The sequence below is a fragment of the Protopterus annectens genome, chromosome 4.part0 (assembly GCF_019279795.1).
Source record: "Protopterus annectens isolate FY-2018-M chromosome 4.part0, PAN1.0, whole genome shotgun sequence".
Lineage (NCBI taxonomy): Eukaryota > Metazoa > Chordata > Ceratodontiformes > Protopteridae > Protopterus > Protopterus annectens.
The window spans coordinates 84,778,657-84,784,874 of NC_056733.1; the positions used below are offsets into that span (position 1 = coordinate 84,778,657).

General features: G+C 38.4%; 1 non-coding gene across 1 annotated transcript; it reads left to right on the forward strand.

The window, feature by feature from the left end:
- The first annotated feature begins 3,927 nt into the window (after positions 1–3,927).
- On the forward strand, positions 3,928–4,000 carry TRNAT-AGU. Its single transcript has one exon. It is a non-coding gene; the product is annotated as a tRNA-Thr (tRNA).
- Positions 4,001–6,218: the final 2,218 nt, after the last annotated feature.

Consider the following 6,218-nt stretch of genomic DNA (forward strand, 5'->3'; position numbering starts at 1 on the left):
TTTATAGGTTGTATAAAAAGATTTATAAAGTCTAGGAAATCAAAAATAATGAAGTCATGGTTTGTTAGTTACATTAGACCCAAACTTGAATATGGAAAAACAATATGGAAACCCTATAAGAAAACAAGCATGAGTAAACTGGAAAGAGTACAATGGAAATATACCAAAGGCATCCATGGATGTGAAAATTTAAGTTATTATGAAAGACTAAAGTATCTGAACTTGTACAGTGTCTCTTACAGATGTCTAAGCGGAGATCTTATTCAGGTATATAGGGCATTCAGAGACAACTACCTCTGGGAATATTTGGGGTTATCAAAAAGTACTAGAGAGTCATCAGACAAGGTTTACCTTTAAAATGTCAAAAGCACATACACGAGTGTGCACACTACTGAAATGTTTCCGTGAAACCTGTACCGTCAAATCTTCCTAAAGTAAAAAAAAAAAAATCAAACATCGACATTTCGGACCGCGCCACAACTACAGAGTAGTGCTAACATGGGTCAAAAAGGGGGTGAGAGTTTGCAGTTCAGAACATCGGGATTCAAGGTTTTGAGAAGGCGCAGTTTGAAGTCCGCTGATGCAGTTTTGATGTTCCAGCCATCAACATTTTGAAGGTAAACCATCAGACAATCTATGTAGAAGATTCTATAGGAATGAGAATTGGTTCTCTGACAGAGTAGCCAATGCATGGAACAGATTACCTAATTACATTAAAGCAAGTACTAGTTTAGATATTTTTGAGAACAGCCTGGACACTTACTATGGGAACAAGTGTTTTGGTATATTGGAAAGCTAGAAGGGCATTAATACCTGTGCTTGAAATATTTGTATGTATGTATGTATGTGTATATGTAATGTATTTTTATAAACTAAAAATATCTTGTTTTATATCACATGTGTAAAGTGACGCATTTAATAACCTAGGGCAGGGATGTATCTATCTGATAATCTCCATAAAGGATCCTGGAGGCTTTCTCAGCTGGCCAGATAATCCCTAGTGTGGCCATTTCCATATTTACAGGGTTAGGGCAGTGACTGTAACCAGTCAGATCTATGTGCCTGCATGTGGCTCACCTAAGACTGAACTGCTGAAGCACTTGGAACTTTGAAGGACGGTGCCAGTAGAGATTAGGGAGCTGCTGTAGCTCTCCGCTATCCATGATTTTGTCTCAGAATTTTATCCTGTCTTTAATAAAATGTATACTTTTGTGAAAGAACAGTGAGGCTTTAAAGTTATTAAATGGTGACAGATATCACAGCTACAGAGCTTTTGTTAAGTAAATGCAAAATGTAAAGTATTACATATTTTCTCTCTCTGTCATCTTTCTAAGTAAAGTATGTCAGTATTTAAAAAGTCTTCTTGATGTTGCACGTTTCTCCCTGATTCTAGATGCAAAAGGTTGACAGTTTTTTGGGACTGAGGACAGTAGTAGTGATCAGTGTTTTGGGAAGATGCAATTTGAGTGGTATCCTTTATTGTATGTTTCCAAACCCAGCAGTGGCAGATCTGTAAAATGCAAAAGCTAGGAGTGTTCTCTACCAATTTTGTATTCCTCTTTAAAGTCATCATGTTTGGCTATAATCCTCTATGTCTCACAAAATTCATGGATCATTCTTCTTCTTGTTTTATTATTAGGCATTTGTTGAAGCAACCAATCCCTTGTTACTACATTTAGTATTGGAAAAAAGTAGCAATATAACCAGAGTTCATTTCAGTTTTGTGTAAATGTTCGACAGCACATGGGGGGGGTTAAGCTGTCAAAGAAATTAAGAATGTGCCACTGATGTAGTGCTTCCTGAATCTGAAGATGTGATTTTTGGCAAGCAAGTCTCCAGACTATTATGAAGCCACAGTTTTTCAGGACAGTGTAGGCAACATTATAGTATATACAATTAAAAAGCAGATCATGCCTGCTTCGTCTAGTTGAGATATCTGAAAGGGTTAACAAAGCCATGGATAAAGGGCATACAGTCCGTGCTGCTTACCTCAGCGTTGCCATCATTTTCAGCACCATCCCAAAGGCTAGAATCATTGAACAGCTCTCCCAATACTATGTTTATTTCCATTTATTTACTGGGAAAGTCCAACTGGGTTATTCAAATCCCTTTTTAGCAGAAGCCTGGGGAGAAAAGCTCCAACAGTTTTCATACATTAATTGTACTGCATACATTTGCATAAGGTACCTTTAACAAAATAGTAAGTGGGACTACAAAGGAAATTAAATACACCAGGTCTAATACAAAATGAGTTGTAACAAAGGAAAATTGAACAGAAATATACTGGAAGATGCCAGCTGGTGATTAGCAGGAAAAAGTAGTAGAATTAGATGTACTCTGGCATTCTGTACTTAATAACAGAACATCCTTGGAGTAATCTAGTAGTAGTGGTTAGGTGGGATTCATAAGAGCTACTGAAGAGGATGAAGGTGTATGAGTCAAGAATGGAGAGCAAGTAAAAGTGATAGGGAATTATACTGCTGTTACAGGTGGAGAGAGAGCTTATTGGGAAGTGTTTGGAAAAGTAGAGCTGAAGTAAGTTAGTCAGGGATATTTGTTCTAGACATAAAAATAACACCAATAGTGTTCCATTAGGCTGTGTTCTGGCACCTGTCCTCTTTGGTATGTATTTTTGTGATGTGAAAGTTGATGTCAACAGACTGTTTGCTGATCACTGCAAATGGGGTCAGTTATCAGGTCTCATTCTAATGCTCATTTTTCCAGTAAGGGTTTGGACAAACATATGGCTTGCATGTTAATGATGGCTTGACTTCAGCGCTATGAAGTGCTGTAAAGTTCCTTCTGTAAATTTAGCTTTAGCGTCATACACTGTGTAGATAATGGTTCCTTAAAGTCAAACCCTGGGACTTAAGTAAACAAAGTCTCCTTTTACCACCACATCTCTGTCATGTCTAGAAAATCATTCTACATTGTACATGTTCTCCTTGGTTATCTTTTCAATTTCCAAAGTAGTTATAGACCCACTTTATTCATGCCTTATTAATCACATCCTTGACTGCAATACCTCCTTTGGCATGTGCCTTACGAAGTGCCTAAAATAATTTGAGACACCTCAGCTTTTTCTCACCAAAAAGATTTCAGGTGCTAGGACTCTTGGCACCCTAAGCTGCTCTGGTAGACTAGTAGTGATATATGTCTATCCTGTCTCTTATAGCCTCCTAAGAGGGTGACTCTGTTTAGTCTTCCCTTCTCTAAATGAGCCTACACTCTTTGAGCTCCTTAACTTAAAACCAGTGGTAAAGCAAACACGCCCTCTAATTGATCATGAGCTTATTATGACATATAGTCCAAGCTGTCTACCTAGGCTAAGCACTGTCTCTAAGTGATTGAGTTTCTCACGACAGTCAGTCCTTGCGGCCTACCTAGGCCAAACACTTGCTTAACTGATCATGTGTTTCTTGTGGCTTATAATCCACACTGTCTACCTTGGCAAAACACTTTCACCAATTGGTCATGAATGTCTTTTGGATTTCAGTCCACACTGCCTATCTTGGCCAGTCACTCTAATTGATTTGGATTATGAGATTCTTGTGGCTATGCCCTTATGCAAATCTTATTTTTTGAAAAAATATCAGTGAGCTGTTCCATGTAAAGGAAAGTAGGTACTCACTCTCTCTCTCTGCCTTAGTGTGGTTGGTAACTGTTTATCATTGTGTTGTTCTTGTATTGTTCCCCAAGGAAGCTTCCTGTTGATTTCCACTTCTGACACTGCAGGGGACGTTTGAAGTGTAGGTACCTGTGCCCCTCAGTAGTTGCGGTACAAATACTGTCATATTATGACAGCTCTAACGGTATCTGAAAGGCTAATGGTACAGTGGTTAAGATATATGCCTTTCAAGCATAAGGTGCTGGGTTTGATTCTCACCACTTCAAGAGCTTAACTGATTGAAGATGTATATTTTGAGTGGCTATGTAGCTCAGGAGTTAGAGCACTGGTCTAGTAAACCAGGGGTCATGAGTTCAAATCTCATCAGAGCCTGTGTTTCCCTTCTTTAGGTGGGTGGTTGGTGTAATGGTTAAGGTGCTTACCTTAGAAACACAAGGTACAGGGTTTGATTCTGACATGGGGTAATTGGCTAGGCTTAAAAAAATGGCCCATAAGGGCAGTTAGCCTAGTACTAACCTAACCTAACTAACCAGTACTTGTCATCAGCTGTAGTTAACTTAGTAGCGTGGAATTTCTGCGGTTTAGGGACCCGTCATAAAACTAGGGCGACTCTTGGTATCTGTCGAGTAAGAAGATTCAGGCTGCCTTGAATAGGATCAAAACTCTGTAAGAAGGCCTGTCTTTTAGGTAGAAAGGTAAGAGGGGGTGGGTGCAGCAAGCTGTGCCTCTATGACCAAACAGTGTATTGCTATTTCAGTTGATCTGGACTTGGGTTGGAAGATGCTCAAAACTGATATTGTATCCACAGTCTAGGTGGGCTGTTCTCTAGTTAAGTACTCGGCATAGCAGTCTTACACTGGTTAGTGTCTGTGAAACCAATATGGATGAGGTATTTCCTTTGAGATGTGTTAGAGACATTATTAAGTCATCCTGCAAGGTGGATTTTACTGCTGTACTGGATTGTTGTCATGATCAGGATCAAAGAGGTAAGGAACAGCTTTTGAATTTGTCTAAATATCTCCTAGGCTTGACTGAGAGCAGCCAGTTTTTGGAAGTATGGAAGATTTTATATATGGATGGCTAGGACCACCTTTATCTCACTGCAGATGCTGGTGCGAGTAAGATGGTCTCCTAGTGGGAAGCTGGGGGTTAAGGGAGAGCTCATGGTGTTGATTCATCCTGCTTCCATGTCTGACGGTAGTATTTTTCTCACATTGGTTAAGTTGAGACCTAGGTTACTATTTAAGAATTGAAGGCCTGACCTGTAGCTGCGTAAGAGGGCAGTTTGTGTCACAGATATCGGGGTATGGAGGCATAATTTATGGAGGGTTGATGGAGAAGATGACTCCTTTAGTATTCATTCTGAAGATGTTAAGCTTCAGGTATAAAGGAATGGGAATTCAGAAAGATCAAGCATGTAGACAAGGGAGAGAAACATGAGCTGATAACTGGTTGGCAAGGCTGTGTAGGAACTGGTGTTGCAAAAGAGGTCTGCACAAACAAGTTGAGACACTTAGGATGTAGTATAAAGCTGCTAAATGTCAGTATGTAAAAAGCAAAATTGGGCACTTACAAACTGTCGCATTATGGTCATCTTCTCCAAAGTTGCTGGAGCTCAAAGTGTTGCACTTGTTGCTTAAGGATAAAAGTAAATGGCTAGGTATTAATGTAGAGTCCCAAGATCCTTTGATGGCAAGCTAGTTCACCAGTGGTTCTGCAACCTGGCTTTCAAAGAAACCCCAAGATAACTTGTCAAAAATTATGTAGACTCCAGTACTGGAGGCTTAATGATAGTTGGACTTACCAGATCTGGCATGTCTGTACATTTCAGTTCATTGATTTAAATCTAGGCAATTGGGAGGTTTGATTTGAGTGGTAGCAAAGCTCTTGTAGCAGTCTAGAACATTCCATTCTTGTAGCAAAAATGATCTTTGGGATCTAGAAGTTATTTTGAAAAAGTTCTGGCATTAATAGGAAAGCTTGCCAGAAATTGTCTTGGATGGTTTATGAAATACTATTTGGGCTTCCTCTTATGACTGGAAATACGCAGTTGTGGTGATTAAATGATATTCAACAAATAAAAATACTATACCAGCAGAAGAATACTTTGATACAAAACCAACAGGGTAGTATAAAATCCAGACTGAAAGATAATATTCCAGGCTGGAAAGATTATTAGGAGTTAAGCACTTTCATCTATTCCAATGCTAGGCTTCTTCAGAACTAAAAAAGATAAACACAGATAATAAATTCCTCTATTAAATAATAAATTGAATAATTAAAGAAAGTTGTTTAAAGCACTTTGTAGGAAACAAAACTATATAAGATACAATATGGACTCAATTTCACCACCATAACTCAATATAATAATAATGTTATTTTAAAAACGTGAATTTTAATTTTTAAAGGTAATAACTTTAATTTACTATAAATTCTTATTGCCACATATATTCCTGGAAATATAGATGTATTTAATCTCAGTTGACAATAAGTTTCCTTCAGTTCTAAAACAGTATTCAGATCACCTCCTCTTAATCAATTGAGACAAAGACAAACTTTCTGAGGTTTGGACATGCAACAGAATGCCTAC